The sequence below is a fragment of the Vanacampus margaritifer genome, chromosome 8 (genome assembly GCF_051991255.1).
Source record: "Vanacampus margaritifer isolate UIUO_Vmar chromosome 8, RoL_Vmar_1.0, whole genome shotgun sequence".
Lineage (NCBI taxonomy): Eukaryota > Metazoa > Chordata > Actinopteri > Syngnathiformes > Syngnathidae > Vanacampus > Vanacampus margaritifer.
The window spans coordinates 23,251,288-23,279,233 of NC_135439.1; the positions used below are offsets into that span (position 1 = coordinate 23,251,288).

Here is a 27,946-nt window from a genome sequence, read left to right on the forward strand (position 1 = left end):
TCTCAGATGCGTCGCCTTAGCGCTTCCTCTCGCAACCCGCTGTCATTGCATGCCGCACCCTGATGAATTATGTATTAGGGTTATCAAAGTGATGGCAACAACAAATGTAGACCTAAATGGGAAAAACAAACAGCGTTACCAGTAAGCATCAGTGTGATACGGTGCACCAAATGCACTTGTCAGCTGGGCGTCTCCGCTAAATCTGACTGTGAAATACAACTCGTCTTCAATGACAAGAAGCTCAGCGGAGCTAAAAATAACTGGAAGAGCAGTCATATTGTGGGAATATCCATAAAGTCTTGGACAGTGGGAAATAGGAGAGAGCTCATAAATGAATCATTTGAGGAATAAAAAATAGCTTCTCACAAGATGTTCATCTTTGTAATTATTCGAACAGGTAGGACCATTACTGGCCCTGATGTGGTAATTTAAAATTAATTACAGCTACAGGTGAATGACTGCTAACAAATGTGAAGACTAGAGCGTGCATTATAAATATTTAGCTTGTAAACTCAAACAATCTCCATCTAAACATAATTAGTGCTTCTCTGTATGGAATCTGATCACACGCTAGTATTTCAACTTCTGTCTCTGCCATATAATGAGACTCAAATATATGTTAGCAACAGTGGACTTATTAAAATTGAAGCCACATTCACCATCAGGTTGTCCGAGAAATATATCCAACCCAATTAGACGTTTCTAACGACGACAACAACTGAGTGGGGACAACATAATGAGATTTCCTCACATTCTCAAAGAGGAAGGACACAATTCTTTGCTCTGTTCAAATAATTATATTGTGCGTTGTAGATTTGTTACAGCCGTGGGCGATGAGGTTTGTGTGAAGTGGGTCTTAGTGGTAAACAGTTACAAAGAGACACAACGTGCCTGGGAAAACATTTCGCACGGATTTGCTACTGAGGTTCCACAGAAATACTCAAGCTCAGCTTCATGTACCTGGAATGATGACATTAGGTAGTGTGACTAAGAGAAAACGAGTTTGCTTTGTGAATGACGAGTGAAAAGATAAACAATTTGAGAGGATTATCGTTTTGATATTGTCAGAGGTTAAAATAGGCATAAGTAGACATGGCATATGTAGACGATGAGTTCCATATTCAGACATCATAAGCAACATAAGTTCAGTGATTTACACTGTACTAGTTGTCTTCAGTTCTTTGTTTGGCAGCTACACTGGCGAAGATCCAGAACCCCTTTCATAAGGCACTCGGATTACATGGAATTAGTATAATGGCAAAGCAAAAGGGTAAGCAGAGCTGCAATGTTAGCACAGAATAGCGTTAGCTGTTGATGTGAGGTTGGGGGTTTCTGTCATGCACCACACTGCTACATTAATTCAAGTGGTGCCTCCAAAAGTCATTATGGGTGCTCACTTTCAAATTCAACAAAACACATAATAGGATGTGTGAAGTTTACTATAATTTGTCATACTTGGGGTATTTTTTAAAATTGTTTTATGTTTGTTATATTAAACATTTCTTTATCCAGGTAAGACGGAGGACAACATTTTAAACTTTTTTTATGGTATTAACTGTTGTTCATACGCTGTTGATGCTCGTCACTGCCTCCTGTAGTCTGGGAGAATATCGACCACAGCCGCTGACGTGTACCCAAACAAACAATCACAGCACGCACAGTGCCAATTTGTGAAACCCTTGCCTCCCCGTTTGTTTGTAATGGGAAGCAGGGCTGGACTGGCCATCTGGCATACTGGGCAGATGCCTGTTGGGCCGGCATCTGTTGGGGCCGATACAGTGCTATTTAGTTATTATTCTCCTCCATTTTACCCTAAGAGACTGGCCCATAATTTAGAGGGGCTAGCCCATTAATACATTTTGAATATATATATATATATATATATATATATATATATATATATTTATTTTTTTTTCTTCTTTTTTTTCTTTTCTGGAGAGCTCAGTATTGTTCATTCGGTAATTTTACCGATTTGACATGTCTTCATCATTGCTCTCCTTTTTTTTATACATATATATATTTTTTGTATGTGGGTGAAAATGTGTATGTGCGTGTGTGCGTGCGTGTGTGCGTGCGTGCGAGTTTGTGTGTGTGTGTATTCATTAGTCCACCTAAAACCTATTAAAAAAAAATCCCATACCGTTCCCCAAAACCGAACACTTCCAGCCGTGAGTCGTGAGGCCATCAGGAAACCCGAGAAAGGACCAAAGAAAAAAAAGGAAAGTGAAATCCAGCACCGACCAGACACCACCCATCAGGCCACCAACCAGAGTCCTTCACCAACCCCAGAGACGTCTAAATTTCAACAAATCAGGGAGACCTTGAGAGACCAAAGGAGAGACTGAGGAAAGGAAGGAAGGACAGACGAAGCAGAGTGAGATCCACAGACACCAACCTCTACCGATTCAATGACCTGAGGAAGATTGTGTCTGAGTTTCGATAAATGCTGGTGTGGTGGATCTGGCATGCATGAAAATCTCCACCAAAGAGGGGAGCCGTCGACCCCCGCCAGGACAGAGCGAGCGCAACACCTCAGGGCCCCCCAGGCCGCGGCAACGCCAAAGGACGACCCCCGGGCCCCGCAGGGACCACCGGTCGGAGAGCAAACCCAGGAGCAGGAGCGCCCCCCACCCCAACGCGGCCCGTGCCCCCAACCCAACGCAGCAGGACGGGGCACTGCAGGCCCGCCAGGAACCCCACCGATCCACAGCCCCCGCTCCCCCCACGACCCCCCGGCCCCCATCCAGCCCAGCCGCCCCCAGGCCCCCAAACCCCCTGACACCCCCCCCCCGCCCAGCCACCCCCCAACCAAGCCAGGGCCGATTTTTTTGTGCCAGTCCAGCCCTGATGGGAAGCCATGGCGGAAAGTCAAAGCAAAACAGTTTGTCTTGAAAAGAAACTCCACCTCCACAGTGTAGACCTGGTTTGGCTTTCCCCCGGAGGACAAGGCGCAAACCGAAGTAATTTACAAAGTTTGCAGAGACTCCGTTTCGGACGTCGGATGGCAACACAACGAACCTGTTTAATCTCATGCGGAGACAGCAACCAAAACACTACGCTGACAGCCAAACCAAACGGAGATCGGCCGCTAGCTCCAAGCTAACACAACTCAAGGTAACACATAATTTACCAAGGGCGCTCCATATGAAAAAACCAAAAAAACAAACAAGGGGTGGAATGAAGTAACAGAGGCAGTGACTTATTATCTTGCTAAAGACATGATTCCCTTTAAAACACTGGAAAATGAGGGGTTTAAAAGACCGTTCAAAGCAGTAGACCCGCGTTATGAGCTGCCCAGCCGTAAATATTTCTCCAGCACTAAAATTTTAAAACAATGGTGGGAAATGTGCAGATCCGTCTAAAACAAAACAAAAAGCCTATGTAAAAAAAATACGCAAAAATCATGATCGTGATTTTATTTAATTTTTTAAATCGTGATATGACATTTTTGCCATATCACCCACTCCTATATTAAAAATTTTATTTGGAATTTAGTTTTGTGGAGTTTTTATCATGTCTTTGATATTTAAGAATAATTGATGCTCCATAATCACTATCGGATTGAACTGAAGTGTATCAAAATCGGGATTTTTTTTTAAATCGTATTGAACTGAGCTCTTGTGAATCGAAATCTAATTGATTGAGGACATTAGAATCGATAACCAGCCCTATTTACAACAAACTACATTAGTTACATATTTACAAATTACATTAGCTCATAGCACAGTCAATAAAAGGGTTTCATAACAGGTGCAATGATTATGTACAGTATTCCTCAGTAACTTTGAATACAATGATATTGGAAAGAAATAAATGTCGGTCTGTCTCCTTTAAAAGTCTTTAGGCTATTTTTAAAATGACTTTTCTAACTGTCAGCAATGTTAAAATGTTAACGCTTTCACTATTTCATTCTAGAAAACCTTATTTCAACTCATTCCTATGGGAAGCGTTTCACTATAGCACGGTATTCTCTAGAACCTGCTGCTTGCAAAATACAAATACAGTACCTGATTTGTAACTGACCACAAAGTTGACAAAATGTTTGGGTCGCATTTAACTCTTTGACTGCCAGACGTTTTCAGAAACGGGATGTCGCCAGTGCCAGCCGATTTAAGCATTTTGACTGATCTTTCAAGGTCCACAGAAAATGTTGTGTTTGGACTATGGAAACACACATACTACCAAATGAAAGATTGAACTCTCATTTTTCATCAAAAAAAAAAAAGTTTGTTCCTACCTTATTCCGTTCTCAGTAATCAACAATAGAAAATGGTTAGTTTCACCGAAATGCTCTGTTTTAAAAAAAAAAGCGGAGAAAAAGAGCTTTTTGTGAAACGATGTTATTTCATGCACTCTAGTGAATTGTACACTTCTTTTTGTCCATGAATGATGCCACAAACACCTAAATTGTGCTTTACTTCTGTAAAACGCTATTACCAACAATGAAAAAGTTTTTTTTGGTTGCAAAATACGTTTATTTCCATTCAACAGTGTAACAATTTGACAAAACAATTTCGCAAACTATTTACAAATGTGTGCAACTGTGGTACTATTTACAATTATGTGGATGTTTCAAATACAGTTTTTCTTTTTGTAACGCTCCCATGCGTGCAAGGAGACGCAGCAGGATTTGCACAACAGATTAGTTTCACTTGTGATGGCTCCTTTCGCATACAGACGTTACACTTTCTTGACGGCCTTTTTTTCCGGGGAATAGCAAGTAGCAGACTGTACCCACTCCTCCGATGAATATGCATTGGACTCGGGGCACTCTTCGTCGTCCGATTGAACGTCCGCCTGAGCGTGCTCGGTTGTGCTCCGCGTTTTCCGGTGTTAGCATCGCTAGCCGGTGAACCTTTATGACGTCGTCATAGCCGCCGCGTCAACGCTTGCAACTTCAGCGTCAACCTCGGAGTCACCATCATCATCATCATCATTGATGATGATCATCGTCGTCATCAATGTGCTCTTTAGCGTTGGTCGATGCCTTTCGTCTTTGAAAAAAATTCCCAAGTGTGAGCTGCTTGCAACCGGTCGCCATTGTTCGCTTCTTCAGCCATCTAGCTCCGCCTCACGTCTTCTACTGCCGCGTCAATGCTTCCAACCTCGGAGTCACCATCATCATCATCGATGATGATCATCGTCGTCATCAATGTGCTCTTTAGCGTTGGTCGATGCTTTTCGTCTTTGAAAAAAACTGCTCGAGCGTGAGCTGCTTGCAGCCGGTCGCCATGTTCTCTTCCCTTCCCCAGCCATTGTCCCCTCTAGCTCCGCCTCACGTCTTCTACTGACGCCTACCCAATCTTGTCAAAAGAGAGTCATTGCTGCCATCTTGGGGCCAAAAATAGTCATTAGGCTAACTAGATCTGCTTGAAACTTTCACCACAGCTGGCCAAGGCTTTCCTCCACCCGTTTCAAAAAAAAAAATAAAAAATTGGATGACGTCTTTTAACGTCATTGGTGGCCCTCCGTAGGTTTTTACTTGACGTCTTTTAACGTCCATGGCAGTCAAAGAGTTAATGGTCACATTGCGCTTTAAGTTAGAATGTGAAGGTAGCAACAGAAATGAAACAGCAGGAGCTTTAAACGCTTTTGGTTGGGGCTGGATTTGTGTCCAATAATCCATGCAGAGGATTAAAGAATGTTAATGCAATGCCAACACAAAGTGGACAGTGCACACACACACACACACACACGCACGCATGCACGCACGCACACACACACACACACACACACAAAATAAGAAGCGTTATTGCATGTGAACAAAACCCAGTGAAAGAAATAAGCCATGTGAAGAATTACCCATCATTGGTTCTCACAAATTCTTATTGATCACCGTCACAGATCAGAAGTAAATGACACATCTCACATCTGCTTTGTTTTTTTACTCTTGAGATAATTATGCAATTATTCATATATTGGTGAGTCAGTGAATTTACTAGCTCATATAACTGATCTTAATGAATCCGCATTTCACAAAAAAACTGTGCAATTAACACACTTTACCTCCAGTGTCCACAATAGCTATTTTGTTCTTTAGGCAACATTTAATCCATAGTAGGAGAAATGTTTTTGAGAGCCCTGCAATCAAAGCTAATTAAGGCAACAAAATGTTCAGTGGGGAAGAAACTCCTTCATAATAGTGAAGACTGCATCATATTTTTTTCAGCACGACATCAGGCAGTCGCTATGTCACGGTTTTTCACATATTGTAGTAGTGCAGCCCTTATAAATCAGTCCACACTAGGGGCAACAGTAGGACTTTGGAAGTGGGGGGCAATGGTTTTAAGTTTTTTTTTTTTTTTTTTAAACAATGAGTTTGAAATGCAACAAAATAAAGGATTTGTGTTTTTTTGACACAAGTAAGCATGATGTAAAAGGGCCACTGGGACCAAACACAATACAGTGCTCAGCATAAATGAGTACACCCCAACAGGTTTGTAAGAACACCGTTAGTTTCCTTTCAGAATCAAGATTTTCTATGGAATATTACACCACAAAATACTCTCACAAATGTGGGCCATTGATCGCAAACAAGATTTGGTAATTAGTACACAAACAAAAGTAGTTTTCTTCACAAATGTATTAAAGGGGAAGTCAACTATTTTTAAAATTAATTAATTAATTAATTAGTTAGTTTGTTTGTTTGTTTATTTACAAACCCAATTCCCAAAAAGTTGGGACACTATACAAATTGTGAATAAAGACTGAATGCAATTATGTAGAAGTGTCAAATTTCTATATTTTGTTCAGAATAGAACATAGATGACATGTCAAAAGTTTAAACTGAGAAAATTTAAAATTGTAAGGGGGAAATATGTTGATTGTAAATTTCATGGTGCCAACAAATCTAAAAAAAAGTTGTGACAGGTAGCAATAAGAGGCTGGAAAAGTCAATTGTACAAAAAAAAAAAAAACAGCTGGAAAACCAGTTACCACTAATGAGGTCCATTGGCAACTTGATTGGAGTATAAAAAGAGCTTCTCGGAGTGGCAGTGTCTCTCAGAAGCAAATATTTGTAGAGAATCACCAATTCCTGCACTGTTGCGCAGAAAGATAGTGGATAAATATCAGACAGGTGTTTACCAGCGAAAAATTGCAAAACGGTTGAAGTAATCATCATCTACAGTGCCTAATATCATCCAAAGATTCAGAGAATCTGGAACAATCTCTGTGTGTAAGGGTCAAGAAAAATCATACTGGATGCCCATGACCTTCGCGCCCTTAAACGGCACTGCATCGCAAACAGGAATGCTTACTGTAAGGGAAATTACAGAAAGGGCTCAGCAATACTTCCAGAAAATATTGTGGGTGAACACAATCCACCGTGCCAGCCGCCGTTGCCAGATGAAACTCTACAAAACAAAGAAGAAGCCATTTCTAAAGCAGACCAAGAATCACAGGCGTTTCTCTGGGCCAGGGGTGTGGCAAAGTGGAAACTTTTTGGAGATTTGTTGACACCATGGAATTTAAAACCAACATAGTTTTCCCTTAAAATTATACATTTTCTCAATTTAAACTTTTAACCTGTTCTCTATGTTCTATTCTGAACAAAATATTGAAATTTGGCACTGCATTCAGTTTTATTCACAATATGTATAGTGTCCCAACTTTTGGGGAATTGAGTTTGTATTTATTTTGACAATAATATGTTCTATGCAGCCCCATTGGTCTAAATATGGTATTCTGTTAATGTTGCGTTAGTGGAATATGAGTTTAGCAGCAAAATCCAGACATTTTTAGCCATTTCAGGGAGCGACCATTTTGCCACTTGCTGTCGACTGAGGATGACATCAATGTTGCCTAGGGCTCAGGCAACGACCAATCACAGCTCACCTGTTTTCTGAAGCTAAGCTGTGATTGGTTACCTGAGACCTGAGCAACTGTGATGTCATCTTCAGTCGACAGCAAGCGGCAAAATGGATTAAAAACAGGTGGATTTTGCTTCATAACTCTTATTCCACAAATGTATTATTAATCAGAATGTCATGTTTAGATTAGTGAGGTCAAAGAGCATTTAAAGAACATTTGGCAAAAATAAATAGACCCCGAAAAATAAGACTGACAACTTAATTCCAGGCCTAGCAGGCATGTTATGTCGCTATCGTGGAAGTCATAGAAAATACTAGATGTAGACGTTTTTGTTGTGGGATGAATTAATTTTTGCATTAGTTAATTTCATTAAACTGAAGATTTTTTGGGGGATCTATGCATTCTATTATCAATCTTACTTTCATGTTTTGAGTTAAGCACATATTTTGCAGAAAACATTTTATCAAAATTTTGGAAATTGCTCATATGTTCATTGAGATATTGAATAAAATAAAAATAAAAAAATTCGAAGGGCGTGTACTTATATACGCTGAGCACTGTAACTTCTGTTTTCCTTTCATTGAAATTCAAGAAATTCAGTGTCATCCATGTCTTGATTTCCGCCAGACAGGACAAAAGTGACCTTAACGAGATGTCCTTTTTCTAGAAATAGTTACATAATAGACATGTGCGCAGCTGTGGAAGGAAATTTTCTTAAGATGGAATCCAGGAGCAGCTAATACAACAAAAACAGTAACGCCCACCTGGTGCTACAAGCGAGCCAATATCACTTGTTTGTAGTGTGCAGAGTGACTTTGGGCGAGAAGGCGGGTACACCCTGGATTGGTAACTCCAATCACGCGAAAGCCGTTTCAATGTAACCGTGCAAATTTCTTACCGTTTGGGCAGTTCCTCCACACGGCGGCGCCATTTTGGAGCTTGAAACCGATCACTGAACCGGGCTCCAGAATGGAAAGATTTCAGAACACCATATGCAGGATACTCCTCCAGTTTGATGACGCATGCTCCAATTCTCGCGTGACTGCGTGCAAACCGTAAGTCTGTCAACAATGGCAAATAGCCATGCCGTAGTCGTTTTGCATTAGACATGTACAGCTCGTAGGTGTAGTATATATATACTGTAAATGTACAGGATCGTATGCCGAGAAACGTTTCTTGGGAGGAGTAATATAGCGGACTCGCAGCTTCAAGAGTCTTGGCCTATCACCTATTCAGATCAGGGGTTCGTCTTCTTCGTTGATTCTTCTTCTACGCTTCTTGTTTACTCCCTGTGGCTGCGCTACAACGCCACTCCAGACTTGGCATATACATTACAGCCGTTAAACGTCCTCAGTGTCTTATTTTGGACACACACGTCTTGAAACGTTTCAATACAATGTACAATATTGTACAATATTCTTTTGAGGAATGAAGCCTCAGTCACACCTATTGACAATTTGGCATTTTCAATGAAGCTAACATGTTTTTGGAATGTGGGAAGCCAGAGTACCATGAGAAACTCAACACAGGCAGAACATGCAAATATCACACAGGAAAGCCTGCACCAAGGATTTCTTAATTGTGAGTTTCACTTAGCTTGAACAACCTGCAAATACTATCATATTTAATAACATTGAGAATTATTAGTCGCAGTCATATTGGATCAGGCCGCAGACTAGTGCTTACAGAGTGAAATTAATCTGGTGTGAAACGATGACCGCTGATGTTCCTCAGGACAGAAGATAGAGGACACTCGTGACGCCGAGCACTGTGACCATATTCCATCAGCGCTCGCTCCTCTGCAGGCTACAATGTGCATGCCATGCTGCATAACCAAAAGGGCCCTTTCATCCATGCGACACCAAACGCTGTGCTCGTCTTGCATTCGAAATGTTTAACATCAGATAAACTGACATTTCCTTTCTGATCATTTTTTTCCCGCCTTTGCAAATAAAAGTCCTGAGAGATTTATTAGCCCGAACAAAGGACAAGTTATGCCTGCCATAGCTTTGAATGCATATTCTGTGTGGCGATGAGTCTGAAAACCGTCAGCATCCATACAAGTTCAATCCACACAAGACAAGGTCAAGATGCACCATGTCCCTGTGGCCAATGAGCTAATCCCCCGTGCCGGTTCTCATATCCTATTCTCCAACATTGAGCTTTTGCATTGTCCCATTCACAGTAGAGGAGGAAAAAACAATAACAATGTAGACAGAACATTAACACTCTCTACCTTATTACGTTGCTGCCCAGGTCAGAGAAGAGCCAATTCAAAGATGAATATATCCTGCAACACAAAGAATCATCTTTAATCATCAAACCAAACACATTTCTGGAATTTCCCCTTAAAAAGAAGAAAAAAAAAAGATACTGACACTGTTTATTTTTTGAGGATTTTAACTGTTTGACTGCCAGACGTTTTCAGAAACGGGATGTCGCCAGTGCCAGCCGATTTAAGCATTTTGACTGATCTTTCAATGTCCACAGAAAATGTTGTGTTTGGACTATGTAAACACACATACTACCAAATGAAAGATTGAACTTTCATTTGGTAGCATGTGTGTTTCCAGGAGCTTTTTGTGAAACGATGTTATTTCATGCACTCTAGTGAATTGTACACTTCTTTTTGTCCATGAATGATGCCACAAACACCTAAATAGTGCTTTACTTCTGTAAAATGCTATCACCAACAATGAAAAAGTGTTTTTTGGTTGCAAAATACGTTTATTTCCATTCAACAATGTAACAATTTGACAAAACAATTTCGCAAACTATTTACAAATGTGTGCAACTGTTGTACTATTTACAATTATGTGGATGTTTCAAATACAGTTTTTCTTTTTGTAACGCTCCCATGCGTGCAAGGAGACGCAGCAGGATTTGCACAACAGATTAGTTTCACTTTCTTGACGGCCTTTTTTTCCGTGGAATAGCAAGTAGCAGACTGTACCCACTCCTCCGATGAATATGCATTGGACTCGGGGCACTCTTCGTCGTCCGATTGAACGTCCGCCTGAGCGTGCTCGGTTGTGCTCCGCGTTTTCCGGTGTTAGCATCGCTAGCCGGTGAACCGTCAACGCTTGCAACTTCAGCGTCAACCTCGGAGTCACCATCATCATCATCGATGATGATCATCGTCGTCATCAATGTGCTCTTTAGCGTTGGTCGATGCCTTTCGTCTTTGAAAAAAATTCCCAAGCGTGAGCTGCTTGCAACCGGTCGCCATTGTTCGCTTCTTCAGCCATCTAGCTCCGCCTCACGTCTTCTACTGCCGCGTCAATGCTTCCAACCTTGGAGTCACCATCTTCATCATCGATGATGATCATCGTCGTCATCAATGTGCTCCTTAGCGTTGGGCGATGCTTTTCGTCTTTGAAAAAAACTGCTCCAGCGTGAGCTGCTTGCAACCGGTCGCCATATTCTCTTCCCTTCCCCAGCCATTGTCCCCTCTAGCTCCACCTCACGTCTTCTACTGACGCCTACCCAATCTTGTCAAAAGAGAGTCATTGCTGCCATCTAGGGGCCAAAAATAGTCATTATGCTAACTAGATCTGCTTGAAACTTTCACAGCAGCTGGCCAAGGCTTTCCTCCACCCGTTTCAAAAAAAATTTTTTTTTAAAAATTGGATGACGTCTTTTAACGTCATTGGCGGCCCTCCGTAGGTTTTTACTTGATGTCTTTTAACGTCCATGGCAGTCAAAGAGTTAATAGTCGATGATGTGATCTTAATCAGGATCAGAAATAACATTTATAAAAATTCTTTATCAACTTCAGATAATTGTACTGAAGCACCGATAACACATTTTAATTACCCAATACTGATTAGAGGCAGGAAAAAATGAGTAAGGTAATTGGCAGAAACATTTTTTTTCTCACAAACACGACTTGTGAATATCATACATAGTGTAGCGTATATCTGACATCATAATAATAATTTTGCTGAAAGTTGATATTTTATTTATTTTCATTGTTTTGTAGAAAGATGCTGAGCATAATTAATAGTTAGATCATGATAAGAATTCAAAAGACATCAATTTACGATAGCAAGATCTTTGCCAAGAAACCGTGTCCCTCGAGACAATCATTAAAATAGCTTGCAGCAACTGACCTGGGATTGGCCCAATCAAATAATTTATTTACGGTAATCAATCAAACACAACAGTGGGCTTTTTTCTCTACTGTGAGGATACCTGATTGTTAGCTGATCAACAACCCAAACTGACCATTACCTGACCTCCACTTGATTAGAGAAACCTGACCTCTCCAGAGGTTTGCTGTGAAATGGCCCAGCTCTTGTCATCCCAACACCTTTTGGACTTTGCCAGCGAGGTTCATCTTTCATTAACGTGAGGTCATTTGAAACGGGCCACAGTAAATCCATTGTGTCCGCATGTGAACGGCTTAACATTTTCATACATGCATTGTACAGTATATACATTGTATAGTTACGTCGCATCCAGAAAATATTCACAGATGTTTCCACCATTACAGTTATATTCAAAAATAGAATACATTTCCCACAACATGATGATTCCACCATCATGCTTCAATGTAGGCTGGGGGATGAGCAGTACCTGTTTTTCTTTAAAAATGACATCTGGCTATGGAGCCAGCCAGTATCCAGATGCAAGACTGGTAGAGACATATCCCAAAAGACTGGCTCTACAAAATATTGATAAGATTTCAAGTCACTGTTCATGTCAAGTCTAAATAAATGAATGTTTTTCGCGTGGTCATCACTTGGTGTTTTGTGTAGAATTTTGAGTGCTATGAATACCTTACTGTACATCCGATTTCCTTCGATTCGATTATTAAAAGCAGCACATCTGTTAAAAAAGTCGGGTTGATTTCCATTTGTGCAGTTCAACCCCCCTCTGGTGGCTAGTTTTTTTTTTACAGTTTAATTTTCATAAGGGACGTTTTGGCCCTTCTATGTTTAAAATCCACGCAAATCGTCAGATGAAGGGGAACATATTATGCTTGTGAACTGATATGTGGAGGAACTCAATGTGTGTGCATAGCAAGTAAGTCCTTCAATATTGTTATTAGAGATTTAGGTTGTTTGTATGCATTGCTGTTATGTACAAAAGCACAATATTGTTTAGTTTTTTTGTATGAGCTAATTTTTCCTAAAAATATTGTGACATTTGTTTGTATCGCCAACCTCCCGACAATATCGTGATAATTATCGTACCGTGAGCTTCATATCGTGATAATATCGTATCGTGATGTTTAGATATTGTTACATTCCTATAATTTACAGAGAAATATGAAACTATCATCTTAATAAACGTGAACAATATCAACAATGCATGGAGATTAATAATTTCCACAGCAATGCATTCTCATTAATGGTATTGTTTATATTTCTAGATTAGTTTTCTATTGTTATCAATAGCTAATGCTAATGCTTAGGTGAAGAAGTAACAGTAAGAAGCTTTGTTTCCTTTCGGGCTTTCACATAAGTTCATCTACATATTGATCATTGTAAGCTCAGAACACTAATATTCATCATCACTGATGTCAATGTGCATCTAGAAATTGTTAATTATTTAGGTGAATTTATGCTTACACATTGCACTTTTTACATTTGCGCTGTGCCCACCACTAACAACAGCCAACCAACGGCAGTAAGTGCAGACCGAACAGTAAGTAACCTTTTCCCACTGGTATGAATGTAAAGCAGGTTGAAGCTCTCCAATATGAATTTGTCACCGTTTCAACAAGAAGGTTTGGATTTGATTATAAGAAGGGTGAGAAGGAGGAGGACATGAGAAGCAGCTAAAAAAAATAAGATTAGGGTTTATACGTTTCTAATGGCATAGCTGGATCTAGGGGAGTTTAGGTCCGCACGTGAACTGCAGTTCCATGTAGACAAATTTCCTCCATTTTCGCCTGCATGCTGTTTTCACTACGGCACGTCATCAAAATCACTCTGCTACCATCTCTCCTATTGGATGCGTCGAGATGTCATCACAAAGTGCTGTCATATGTTCAATTCAGGCGTGCACATAATAAATCAGTTGTCGCCGTGTGAAAGGGCCTTCCTTGAGTATTTTAAGATTTAAATCAAAGTTCAACGCAAAAAAAACCCCACACACTTTCAACTGGCAAACTTTGTCTTTGTGGTGTAAAAGCCAAGGATCAATAATGTCAATAATGTATTGATCTTTGAAAGGGCACATATGTTTTTGTGTTCTGAAATTCAATTAATGACAATCTCTTTGGGACTGCTTGAATGTGAACCCAGGGGAGCTGCTCCTGCAAGAAATGATATTCAAAGTAAGATTTCTTGTGTTATTATAGCTCCCAAACGCAGCTAAGATCATATCAATATTGGTATTTGGCCATTTACTTATGCTTCATAAACTAACACAAATAGCAACTACAGTACATAAAAAGACAAAACAAACAGAAACCCCCTACACTTAAGGTAAAAAAAGTATAGTGCATTTTGTTCAACATTTACTTTAATAACTATATATGCAAATAATAGGGATGGGTTTTGACTGTATTTGACATCGTCAAACATACAGAAAAAATGGGGAGTGGTGTTTACTTCAAAAAACAAATAAAGGTTCATGATACACTCGGAAAGTAAATTTTAAAATGAGTTTAACTAGAATTTCTGATGTTAATAAAATCGATTTGTTCAAGTAAATATCAATCCCCCATTTTTTCAGTAATATAGCGAACTGTACCCTAAACTGGTCGCGAGTCCATAACGCCGCATATAGAGACTGATAACCATTCACACTCACACTATCAATTAGTGTGGGACGTGAATAAACCAGCATACCAAAAGTGACTCATGAAAACTTACATGGCAGTCATTACAGCAGCTGTTTGATCATATGTGTACATGGAAATGATTAGCAAAGCAATCCAGTCTGCAACCACTGCATAAACTACATTCTCACTTATAGAAAAAGGACATCAGCCTTTTAACTGGTGGGTCGGGTGTTTCACAGGCACAGGGGTCCTATGTTTACGTTGGAATCGACATATGTTGACATTATGAACTAGTTTGCACAGTGCCGTACGAGTACGAGAGCATGGTCAGTTACTTATTTGAAAAATTACAGTTTTTTTCATTAGGCTTTATAATTATATTGTTTATACAGATATTTACTGTAATTATGACTTACGCACGTACACATTTGGGTTGCCGCTGTAGGGTTGAAACTTTAAACCCCTGCACTGTACAAAACATAATCAAGATGCTTACCTTTTATCTGGAGAATAACTACACTGCAAAAAACGATTTTGGAGAGAGATAAATATAATCCACAAAGATCATGTAAAATTTACCTGATTACTTTAAACAGCAAAGGAATTACCAAATACTGGGTAAATTTAACTCACAATATCTAATAAATAACAGTAAAAAGTGTTATCGACAAAAAGTGAATGAATCATACACAGAAAAATGTAGTAAAATATACCCAACAGCCACTCCTCTGTACTGCGGTATATGCGCACGCGTCATCAGTTCTACCCGCCGCGACGCCGACTCAGCTGGACTGGACTTGAGCTAAAGTAAGACTAGTGGGTATACCTGTCTTTCATTCACAAATATAAACACTAGAGATGGCAGAAATGGAACATTGAACGATCAAATCATTTGAAACGATTGATTCACAAAAATAATCAATCTTTTGGAAGATTCAAAATATCTCCCCACAGCGACATCAGGTGGCCAAGTGTAAAATATTACAATCAAACAGTAGATCAGTGTTGCCAGCTCCCCAGTAAGGAAACTAACTTTTGGCTGTCTGTCATCACCTAATTTACACAACTGGCAATCGGGCTATAATTGTAATGGACACCATAAGAGAGAGAAATAATATCATGGGAAACAAAAACTGAATAAAACCCACCCCGTCAAAATAAGTGTAGAAGTACAAATGAGCTTGTTGTTGCTGATACTTAGTTTGTTTTTAACTTTGCCTCTCAACATGACTTAAATGTTTTGATGAAACCCCCAGTGATATCAAATTTAATCAAAAACTACATTTCAAAGGCTTTTTTTTTTTTTACGACAGCGCATCAATTTTTGACAGAGGAAAAAGAATGACCTGCAAAAACATGACACCCGTAGCGCGAATTGAACCTGGGTTACCTGGATAACAGACCTTTTCTCAGCCCATTGTGCGAATGCATTACCACTAAACCAACCGCCGCGTTCAAAGCGTTCAAGAGGATGTTGATATTTTATCATGTAGGGCAATGAATCGGGAGGGCAATTTTACATACGAAGTATTCTTAGGTTGGATTTATTTCAGATTTAAGACATTTTAATATAGTACAATGGTCGGATTTTTTTTTCTTTTGAGAAAGGCACTTGCTAATATATAAATTGATACTACATGAGTCACAGTTGGTATGAGTTTGTCTTAAGTGGCATGTACAGTATACTAAAGTTTGAATTGGCGACTCACGAGGGTTTGTACAGCTGCTGTTCATCACGAAACACCGGGAGAGTAGCAAGCTAGCTAGCTAACTGTTGTTAAAACTCTCTGTTAATGCCACAGCACTGTTTTTTTTCACATATCTCACTAACATTTTTCTTTAGTTACTAGCTCAAGTATTGTTGCTGTGTAGCTGTGACATGCGGTGCGGTGGGGGTTTGCTCCTAGTTGCGGTCCCAGCAGCTAACTTTCGGGAATGATGATGTGCTCCCACTAAAGGCACACACAAAAAGGGAAATACAGTATAAAATAAATATATAAAATCGGGGCTGGTATTAAGAGAGTAGGAATGAACTGCTGGAATGCTCAGAGATGACTGAAAGGAAGAAAATACCACTTTGAAAGTGTCTTTGGTGAGGAATTAGCATTTTAGCATGGCTAAATGCTAAAAAAAGAAGAAAAAAAGAAAAAAGGTTTATGCATGATATGGAGCCTGAATGCACAAAAATCAGATGTGTAAAATTTCCTGTGTAAATTCCAACTTAATTGAAAAAGGTTAATATTGCAATGTTTTGTCTTGTACATGGTTTATCATTATAATGTATGATATTTAATGTTTTTGCTGGCCAATTTACTATGTATGTTGACGTTCACTATTGTTTCCTTTCTCCCCAGGTCATATTGTCGTCTGCCTTTTTGGCCAAGATAAAATTATACTGTACCTCAATTTTCACACCCTCCGATCCTACCTGTTCTGTGACTGCCTGATATCCCGTAAATCCTGTCCATTGGCTTTCAAGGTGTGCAAGTTCTCAGGGTAAAAGAAAATTCATGGATTTTAAGGCTTTAAGTTACCTTAATTAATGACTGAAAATGAACTAGCAATGCAAAGTTTGTAACTTACCATTTTTTTGTGTACATTCTCTTGCGAGGTATCTTTTGATCTTGTATTTGTATTTTTGTATTTGGTATCTAACTACACAATGAAATACTTGTGAAAGAAACCAAAGCACATTTGAAGTTATGATAGCATCGGTCTGTGTTATAAATAAAGGGAAAACCCTGTAATCTGCATTTAAAAATGTTGCATATCATTGGTGTTATATAGAAACTTCACATCTCCAAAAAAAAAGACTGCCGAAATTTGGACATCAGAGATTGCAGCCCAACACCAGTCATACACTTTGTGTACATTATCTTGCCAGTTGTCTTTGATTTTGTATTTTTGTATTTGTACATTTGGTATCTACACAATGAAATACTTTGTTAATGGAACTAAAACACATTGAAGTTATGATAGCATCAGGCTGTGTTAAGAAATAAGGGGAAAACCCTGTAATCTGCATTTACAATGTTGCACATCACTGATGGTGTTAGATAGAAACCTCACATACTCTAATACGGTCGCTGACTGGTTAGCACATCTGCCTCCCAATGCAGAGGACCAGGCTTCGGCCTTCCTGGGTGGAGTTTGCATGTTCTACCCGTGGTTGCGTGGGTTTTCTCTGGGTACTCCGGTTTCCTCCCATATTCCAGAGACATCCATGGCAGGTTAATTGAACACTCTAAATTGTCCACTGTGTGATTGTGAGTGTGGATGGTTGTTTGTCTCTGTGTGCCCTGCGATTGGCTGCCAACCAGTTCAGGGTGTACCCCGCCTACTACCCGAACCCAGCTGGGATAGGCCCAGCGCCCCCCGCAACCCTTGTGAGGACAAGCGGTTAAGAAAATGGATGGATGGATATTTGTTTAGAAAAAAAATGACTGATGTAATTTGAATATCAGAGGTTGCAGCCCAACACCAGAGATACGCTTTGTGTACGTTATCTTCCAAGTTGTCTTTGATTTTGTATTTGTATTTTTGTATTTGTACATTTGTTAGATTAAAAAAAACACTGAAATACTCTTGTTTAAAAGTGTTTTATTTTTAATTTTTTTTATAGCTATTACCGTTGCTGAATGAGTAAAAGTTAGCAACTAACAGTAATACATTTTGAGTAGTAGTTTACTAAGAAATTGTGAGTATATTTTACCCAATTATTATTAGTAATTGGTTGTAGAATGTAATCAGAAATGTTAGGTAAATTCTACCAAACGTATGTAAGCATTTAATTAATTATCAAAATAATATAATAATTAACCAAAATGTATAATTAAAATTTACCCCGTTAAAGTGGATGCAAATTGTTTCAATTCTATAGGTTGTTTTATTTCAGTGTATTCATATTCAGGGACAGGAAGTTTGAAGTTGAATACTAGCATGGTGCAAATACATTAAAACAACCTCTCACATAACAAATGCCATTGATGCTTTTATAGTGTAATAATTCACTGTTGAGACTGTTATGGTTGCATCGGTCTGCATCCTTCATTTCATACAAAGAAGACAAACTATTGACATTGCACTTTCCTTAAGAGATCAGTGCCGAGGCATAAGTGACAATTGTTGGGCATATTTTGTGCAGTTATGACATTTTAATGTATTTATTTTTGTACATACATTTGTTTGTTTTGTTCATTTTATTTATCTCAAACTCACAATAATATACAAACAAAATAAATTCACCTCTAAAATTGAAAAGTAGATTAAAAATCAACTAAAAAGGTCAATAAAAAATAAACAATATTAATCATGTTATACCCAAATATAATTAAACAGGTGTGTGTATGAGAAGGGGCAGGAAGAAGCTGCTTATCTAGTCCTGTCTCTTTGTTTTAATCCCTAGTTGTGTACAGACAGATAAACATATACAAGATTATAGTGCATATAAAATAGTACAGTATATGTAAAAATATCTATACTTATATCCACCTTTACACCCCCATACATTCACTGTTAATATATCCTAATGATAGTATAACATAACACGGCATTCCAATACATAATAGTTGTCATAATCATCCTAGTTTCTAATAAAGTCCTCTGAACGCTATTTTTAACACGCAAGCATGTGTAGTTTAAAAATATGATTTGTGTAAAGTCATTTTTGAACATTAAGGTTCCATGTTCCTAACATCTGTGAAAGTAGTTTGAGACTTTCCGACAATGGGAAAATGAATGTCCCAGAGTGACAACAGCTGAGAACCACTGACCAGGATGTGCAGGACATAACCTAAAGGTCAACATTGCACATCCCTCTCATGTCCAAATATCTTTCCGGCCATCATTCCGGGCAACTGACTCCGGAGGAACACTGTAAGAGACTGTGCCACTTTGTTGCTCTACTTAGTGTTCCAATTCTTGCCTCCTAAAAGTTTTAGTTATGGCACACTAACTTTCTTTAACCTTCTTTGAAGTGCACCATTACCCTACATTTACACACACTGGCTCTTGAATTCAGAAGTCAAATGTTAGGGCAGAAATGCCGAATGAAAGACTTTCAAATATTTCTGAAACAATGTCATTCTTTTATTGTCTTTGACTTGAAACCTTTTCTTTTATTTGACGCACAACAGCCACTTGATCAATAGTCATGAATAACATAAGCAGTATCAATAGATGGGACGTGTACCTTCTGTGAACTCCCTCCCTCCTCCTGAGAACCCCTAATAATCCCTAATTGTGTCAACGTCCGTAGTCGTAGCAACAGTCTACGAGCGTAACTCCTCCTAAACAAGAACAGGGATGTAAGAACCAAAAGGGACAAAATGTCTCTGCCGCTAATGCAAAACTAATATGCTTACATTTATTCTCTAAATACAAAATCACCAAATTGTATGCTTCCATCAACTCATTTTTCACTTACCCATTCTGACGCTTCTCTTGTCCCATTTTCTGTTTGATTATTTCTCCGTTTCCACGTCTTCATAACTATCCTCCACTCCCTCGTGAATGTGTTTACGGCTCTCCCTCCTCCTCACTCTCCATCAGCACCTCCCCCTGAGCGTCTCATGTACCCCACAGGAGTAACAGCGTTAAAATATTGATTGAAGCCTGATGAAGGCGCACTCCATGGGGGGCAGGGGGGTGGCGGCCATGCAGGACTGCTGCCAGGAGGAGTTTGAACTAAGTGAGAAGAATGGTTGTAGTTTGCTTGGCAGACGGAAGTGAAATGATGCAGCGTGTAAGCTTCACATGTACTGCTCGATGAGGTCGTCTTCATCCGAATACCAGCCAACGCTTTTTACTATACAGCCCTCCCTCGTGCCTCGCTGCCCTTTTTCGGCTTCCTATGCTCCTCTTTCATCTCTTTTGGCAGCACTTCTCCTCACATCCAAACACTGCCCCCCTCCCCCTCTCTTGAAACGTAATCATTTTACCAAAGTCTACGGCTAAATTAAAATTTTCTTAGGTGTCTTTGCTTTTGTGACCTTTTGCTCTGTCTTTGAAGGTGATCTTGCCAAAGAGAACTATAAGAATTGCCATGTAGACGGCAATCTTACTTCGTGATTCCCATGAAGAGGGAGCATGGGGGAGGGGAGCACGCACACAAAATAAAATATAAGACATTGTCACTTTCTTCCTGATTTCTGAACACTGGTTGAGATTATAATAATATAATAATACATTTCCATCATGAAGAATTTAAAAAAAATCTGCTAATACTTCCCAATTTATTAAGAATTAAATCAAAAGCACAGGTGTTGGACTCTGACTTGTTGAGTCTTGTTTCCCTTCTAGATCCATCTTATGCAGTAGTGGGGGTTACTCCCACAAGACAAATCTGTTTTCAAAATGGATCATAATATAACTCAAGAGTAGTTCAACAACTATGTCAAAATACTATACCATTATCTCAAACTGCACATCAACACATCTCGCCTCTAAGTCAAAGAGAAAACCCTTTGTAGATATTATACTAAGCGTCTTGCTTTGTTGTGTAAATTTGTTGTATCTCTGCCATTGTTAATGTGTACACAGTAAATTCTAGAGAGTAAATTTGACTATATTAGGAGTGGGACCAAATAGACTCAGTTTTAGAGTAATATTTACACTTCCAAATAAAGAATTTAAAAAAAGTCACTCAAGGATTGAGGAGTAAACTCACTGCCTTCAGTTTGGTAGACTAAGGCCCCATCCACATGAAAGCTAGTTTCAATGTATCCGCACAAGTTTCTCAGGCCGTTCGTCCACACGATGGCGCAGTTTCAGAGCTTGAAACCGATCACTTTTGAAACCGAGCTCAAGAGTGGAAAGATTTCTAAACGCGCCCCGTACGCGCCCGTCTGGACACCATATGCAGGAAACTCCTCCAGTGATGATGCAATGGTCGCAGCTCGATGACGACGCATTGTTGCACATTGATGACGTATGCGGCAATTCTCTCTCGCATGACTACGCGCAAACCATCATTCTGTCAACAACAATTAAGGATAGCCGTGTCGTAGTCATTTTGCGCAGCCTCCTTAGCTTGCTTATGCTTTTGCAGCAACATTTTTTGCTTCTGTTATTCCCACGTTCAACAAGCGGTGTTGTACTTGAATCACCCGCCATTGTCACTTCTCGCCCATGCTTCTGGTGGCCGACTATGAAAACTGACACTCGATCATTCGTTGCCGCATGCACGGTATGTGCCCGAAACAAAACATCTACCAGGCCCAGTTCCGGTTACCTCCGCTCATTACCAGTCCCTAGCCGTCCATGGTCCCACATAGCACTGGACTTCCTCCATCAAGAGGTAATACAGTCATACTTACCATAATGGACAGATTTTCTAAGGCTGCCCATTTCGTTGCCCTAGCCAAACTTCCTTCCGCCACAGAAACAGCTAACCTGTTAATACAACATGTTTTCCGTCTCTATGGCATTTCCCTAGACATAGTCTCAGACCGAGGACCACAGTTCACATCACTTGTCTGGAAGTTTTTTTGCTCTAGAAACAGCTAGAAACCGCACTTCGTTGCATGTCATATGCTAACCCTTCCTCCTGGAGTACCCAATTGACGTGGATTGAATATGCCCACAATACGCTGCCTAACGCCTCCCTGGGCATGTCTCCCTTTCAGTGCTCTCTGGGGTACCAACCTCCTCTCCTTCCCTCCCAAGAGAAGGAGATAGCAGTCCCATCCGTCCAATCCCACATACGGCGGTGCTCCAGCACATGGAAATGCGCTCGCACAGCTCTGCTCCGTGCTTCGGAGAGCTCCCGAACACATGCTGACCGCCGTCGCTCCCCCGCTCCTCTTTACGCGGTAGGCCAAAAGGTTTGGCTGAGCACTAAGAATCTCCCATTGAAGGTTGAGTCCAAGAAGCTGTCTCCGCGATTCATCGGCCCATATCAGATCGAGCGCATAATTAATCCATGCGCCATCCGCCTCAAGTTGCCCGCCACTCTGCGTGTCCATCCAACATTCCATGTTTCTCAGATCAAGGCGTACTCTACCAGCCCGTTGTCCCCACCCTTGCCTGCCTTCTGGATGTTCGCCGCAGGGGCCGTGGCCTCCAGTATCTGGTGGATTGGGCTGGTGACGGCCCGGAGGAGCGCAGCTGGGTCCTTCGTCATTTCATCCTGGACAGTTCCCTCATCAGGAACTTCAACCGTCGTCAGGCGCCGGGTAGCGCCCCTAGGAGGGGGGTACTGTCAGGGCCCCTGCTTCCTCCCCATGAGCCCTGCCCATTTGTTCCCTGTTTGTGTGTATGTGTGCATGAGAAAATCACACTACTGGCCGAGGTGGAGGAGACACAGCTGGAGCAGGAGCCAGGTGCATGTAATCACAATCAGCAGCCTACAAAAGCCAGCCTTGGACTTCACTTGAGCGCCAGATCAACTCTAACTGTCACACAGTCAGTTACAGCCATCTTATTGCCTGCCTTTGAGTAGAACTTTATTCTAATTACCACTCTTTATCTAGATTTCCTGCACCTGCCAAAGCCGAACCAACTCGCCTGTGGATCGCCTGTGGATCGCCTGCTCCCTACCCGGACTCGACCCCCCACCCCTTGGTTCTCCTGCTCACATCAGTCCACTAATTAAAAGACTCGTAAGTGACTCTGTTTGCCTCCCGTGTCTGCACTCGGGTTCTCATCCCACGCCTTCAAACCCTAACAGTTTCTGCCCTGAGACTGGGAGGTTGTGGATTCAATCCCTGGCCAGGTCATTCCAAAGACTATAAAAATGGGACCCATTTGCCTCTTTGCTTGACACTCAGCATTATGGGTTTGGATTGGGAGGTTAGATTACAAAATGATTCCCAAGCTCATCCCCTGTGGCTGCTCACTGCTCGCTCAGAGGATGGGTAAAATGCGGAAAATGAATTTCGCCCCACTTAGGTGGGTGTGACAATCAGTGGTACTCCACTTTTTGTCAGCCTCTAACACAGATTAACCAATATCTTGGTCAGAATTACCAATTTGTATTGGTTGGCTCAATCACCAATATTTATATTGGTTGAAAACACCTAGCATTCTAGAGTGGTTGTTTTAAGCAAAATATCTGTTGGACACATAACTACCAGCTAGATTGGTCAAATTTAACCTTCTTTTTTTTGGTGTTAATTTGACCAATCCGTTTTTAGAGTGTGAGTTTGTTCCTCAACCTTTGAGTGACTTCTATTTTTTTTTATTCTGTATTTTACTCTCTTCTAAGTGTCAATTTGGTCCCACTCTCAATAGAGTCAAATATACTCTACAGAAATTACTGTGTAGGTTTTATTTTCCCAGTTCCATACTGTGCTCCCCGTTGAAGGAGATCGGCTAGGCCCTTGTTTTTTCCCTGCCTCCATCCTCATGTTTCGTTTTTTTCCCCATTTTGAGAAACTCGGGTTGCTAATTAACGTACCACCAGGCTTCCCGTTCTGTCTCCTTGTGTTGGTCATTGTAATTTTTCGTGTTTCCCTTTGTGGTTTTACATACTTGGCCAATAAATCTGATTCTGTTGACATTGCACTGATTAGCAAAGCGTAGCATTGGGTTTAAAGAAACAGATGCTATAACCAAGTAGATGTTCAAGAAGCATGGCGGCAAGCCATGAGAGCATGTGAAAATTCGGAGGATTAAATTGGTGAAAAACAGCATGATACAAGAATACTGCCCCCCTATTGAACACATATTCTAATCCATCTCGCCATTTTCTATAGAGCTTACCCTGTTCAAGGTCGGAAGGAGCTCAAGAATATCCCAGCTGACTTTGGGAGAGAGGAGGACTACAATTTGGACCCACCACCATTAAATTACAGGGCACATATTGAGACAGACAACCTTTGTTTCAAACTCACATTCACGCAGTGAGAGTTGGAATTGCGTGAACTACTACACTGTGACTTCTAAGAAAAACATCTGGTGGTTAAAAGTTATTAATATGAATGAAAACGGTTAACCATCTCAGTGCTTCTGGTAACAAACATAAATGTCACTACAACAAAGTACTCCAATGACAGTGAAGAGCCTCCCCCATGTATTTACCACCACAGGGCCATAAATCAATCACCACAATCCTTCATGACTTTTGTGATGTTCGTATCCTCTCTCACATGTGGGCTTAACGGAACCGTGAAATTGTATACCAAGAACAAGGTACAAACAGTAGCCTACAAGTTTTGTCGACAAGTCATTCATCTGTCAACATAACACCATTTGCAAATCTTTCAATACATAAAGTCAAATAGACGTAGACATAAAGAAAATGCAGTTGTTTATTGCACATGGTCATGGTGGGATTTTGAACACAAATGATTGTGTGGCAGGTCCCACATGACTCTCCTATTGTCTGTTTGTATGTCCCACTCGTGGTAGATGTAAATAACTACACTCCAGTTATATTTAGACTTCCAAAACCCTGAGGGCAGAAACTTCAAAAAAGGCCATTGCTAATGCTAATTTCTTGGCATTTTACATGATGCATACACACCACAGGCATACCCTGGCTTTGGTGTATCAAGCTTGCGATTTATCTGCTTTTTCTATTTTATCTGTTTATATGATCTAAATACGCTTGATTAAAGACCATTTACATTCACTGCATGTAATATTTGTTATGCAGGCAAACCAAAGGAGAAAGACGCTGTTGTTGATGTACTTATTATGCATGCACAATGAGACAAAAGAATGTTGTAGTTGAGGTATGGAGAGAACTTTTCAGATCCGCAGACAAAGAAATGTTTCTTCCCGAGCAAATGTTTCTGGCTTTGAGCCGTTGAGGAGGGAAGATGCAATCAGGCCTGCAATGCGTCACTCACACAGCCGTAGGGGGAGATAATCACAGCTGCCTGTCAAAATTAGGGCCATGCAACTTTCTCCAGGCGTTGATTCAAAATGTATGTAGATGTGTAACATTTCAGCATAAATAACAATCCTTGTCAGTGAGCCTCTCTGCTTGTGTCCTCTAAATGCCACGATGAAGAGAGTGCATCTGGATGTTAACTGCTGCAGTACGCTATATCATTTACACTCAATTAGCCCACACTTCTGATTCAGAACCAGACAGTTAGGTACAGGAAGCCCAAAGACAAACTATCACTATGTCATCCATCTACTATTTCAGACACGTTTCCATCTTTTCTAAAACTTGGACTCCACTTTACATTAAAGGGTTAGGGTTAGGGCTCATATGGCAAAAAAAAAAAAAAGGGTTGATTAAAGTGGAAGTCAATCTTAGCATATCTTGACAATAATATGTTATATATAACCTCACTAGTTTAAACATGACATTCTGATTAATATTACATTTGTGAAATATGAGTTATGAAGAAAAATTCAGACATTTTTATCCATCTCACTGGGCGGCCATTTTGCCAATTGCTGTCGACTGAAGATGGCATCAATGTTGCTCAGGGCTCAGGCAACCACCAATCACAACTCACCTGTTTTCTGAAGCTGCGCTGTTATTGGTTGATATATGAGACCTAAGCAACATTGATGACATCTTCAGTCGACAGCAAGTGACAAAATGCCCGCCTCCTGAGATGGATAAACACACCTGAATTTTGCTGCTTAACTCATATTCCACTTACGCAATATTAACCAGAATGCCATATTTAGACTAGTGGGCCTGCATAGATAACATATTATTATCCCAAAAAATAAAACAATACAAATTGGGTTGACTTTCCCGTTAAGCACCAGTAATTTCTAGCAGTCATATATAATCTCAACATTTACATAGTTTTTCTTCAGTCAAGTCAGAGTGTACAATCCTGTAGCTACACTGATAGCTTTGCTGACATAGTTAAGCTCTTAGAAGGGTAAAAAGCAGAAAAATACTGAGTAGCATTGTCTCCACAGGAAGCTCCTCAGATGACACGGCTGGCACACAGCTGCATGCGACAAACAGTCAATTCTGCTTGGACTTGCCTATTTGTTTCTGCTGTATATGTGCCCAGTGTACTTCCTAAAATGCTAATTGTGTGCTTTACATAAACACAATCCTCTTGAATACAAAGGCATCTAGTTTCCTGTGCATAGTGTAAATTCGGGACAAAAATTCGAGCGAATCAAGCTAACTCTCCTCTCTCTATATTCATGCAAATGAACCAGAAATTAGATGTTCAGATATGACCTTTGCTTATCCAGCCTGAGTGAAAACTTCATTAAATCATCCAGTCGCAACCAAGCTACATTTACCAATTAATACGGGCAATCATCTCCTTTGCTACACTCAAATGACACAATCTGACATATGTCGCCACATCATGACTGTACCTGATGAGCTGAATGAAGTTGACTCACAGGTTTAAAACACACATTTTGTAATGAAGACTTGGCATGACCTCTCCGTGATCTCTCTGTTGTGACTACAAGGGCTCCAGCTGCTATGCAACATTTGTACACACATGAGAAGTGCAGAGCAGGGAAAAATATTTCCAGCTCATCAGGCAAGCTCTACCTGCAATGTTTTGAATGCACCTGAAATATAACATGGTCCACATTTTAATTCTTACCATGGAAGATTAAGAACTCAGGTTTTTTCAAATAAATATTTATTGTAAATAAGAATTCATTACTGCAAAGTGAAGGTTTGTAAATTTATTATACACTAGAGTGTATTTAGTACAAATTATGACTACTACATATAGGATTGTATGTTGCCCCAGTCACAGTTTGCATTTTGATCAGCTCCGCTTCAAGGTCAAGGTCAGACATGCAACTTGACTTGAATGAAGTCTTAGCTGGCAGCAAAGCATTGTACATGTTCATGTGCTTTAGCACTGTTGTATATTCACAGTAACAACTGTCACTTGACTGTGATTGGAAAAAAACACCTAGATAATATTGCATATATATATATATATATATATATGCATATATATATATATATATATATATATATATATATATATATATATATTTACCCAGAATTAGCATCTGGATGGTACACTTTTCCTTTTTTTTTTTTTTAACAAAATGAAACTTGTTGCATCACTTTTTGTCCAAAACAATCTGAAATACACAGACAAAAAAAGGAAGGGAAAAAAAACACTTATTGGAAACATTTCTATAGTTGTGCAGTAAAGATGGAACTGTTTTTGTGGATTCAACAATGCAAAGGAATTTTGACCCCAAGGAAATCCTGTATTAGGCGTTAAATGAACATTTTTCAAAAGTAACTTGGTTTATTTCAAGATTACAGTCACTTTGATACCACTTTTTTTCAGACAGTTACCAGTATAAGTACTCAACTCTTGAGTAGCTCACAGATACTGACTCCAAGTATCGATATCACTAGCATTGTTGATACAGAAAGTTCCCCTCACCATAAACAATAAGAGATCATTTTAAAGAAAGTCCCATATATCACAATATAGCATGTCTCCTTAAAGTTGCATTAAATTAATGGCAATTTTC

At 40.0% G+C, this 27,946-nt stretch overlaps 1 protein-coding gene across 6 annotated transcripts in view; it reads right to left on the reverse strand.

The window, feature by feature from the left end:
• The window catches only part of dlgap4b (discs, large (Drosophila) homolog-associated protein 4b), a 140,211-nt gene that overhangs the window by 95,250 nt on the left and 17,015 nt on the right, over positions 1-27,946 (reverse strand). For 5 of the 6 annotated variants that reach the window (XM_077573078.1, XM_077573081.1, XM_077573082.1 and 2 more), the window contains exon 2: positions 10,049-10,102. The gene's annotated coding sequence lies outside the window, so the exon portion shown is untranslated. Of the gene's footprint in view, positions 1-8,710; positions 8,855-10,048; positions 10,103-27,946 lie in introns of all 6 variants that reach the window. The other variant, XM_077573079.1, reaches the window with a different exon arrangement.